Genomic DNA, 735 nt, shown 5'->3' with positions numbered 1-735 from the left:
AAAAAAGAGAGAGAATGCGATAATCAACAACCATCCTTAACGATCCATCCTTTTTCTCCACTAGAAGTACTGGCAATCCCCAAGGTGAAGAACTTGGGCGAATATATCCTTTATCTAGCAACTCCTTAATCTGCTTCTTAATCTCCTCCAAATCCTTTGCGGGCATCCTGTATGGTCTCTTAGATATTGGCCCTGTGCCTCGCAAAAGCTCAGTCAAAAACTCAATATCTCTATCCGGTGGCATGCCTGGCAATTCTTCTGGAAATACATCAGGGAAATCCTTCACTACTGGTACTTCCTCCTGCACAACTCCTGTTAACGAATTTACTTGAGTCCTTTTCGGCACATGCCGGGATACATACTTGATCCTTCTCCCTTCTGGCATGGCAAGAAAAATTGACTTACTGGCACATTCAATATTTCCTTCATACTTTGATAACCAATCCATGCCTATTATCACATCCAATCCTTGAGATTCCAATACTATTAGGTCTGAGGGAAATATGTAGTTACCAATCCTTAATGGTAACCGATCACACCATAGACTAGCCATATATTCTGCTCCAGGTGAGGTTACTAACATGGGTGATCTAAGGGCTTGGGTTGGTAGTTTATACTTATCAACAAATCCCCTTGATATGTATGAGTGCGATGCACTAGTATCAAAAAGAACGAGTGCAGTAAATGACTTAACCAAAAACTTACCTATTACTGCATCGGGCTAGGCTTCAACTT

This window comes from Triticum urartu, chromosome 6, assembly GCF_003073215.2.
Source record: "Triticum urartu cultivar G1812 chromosome 6, Tu2.1, whole genome shotgun sequence".
NCBI classification, from domain to species: Eukaryota; Viridiplantae; Streptophyta; class Magnoliopsida; order Poales; family Poaceae; genus Triticum; species Triticum urartu.
The sequence above is the reverse complement of the archived record's forward strand: the minus strand, read 5'-3'. Positions refer to the sequence as shown.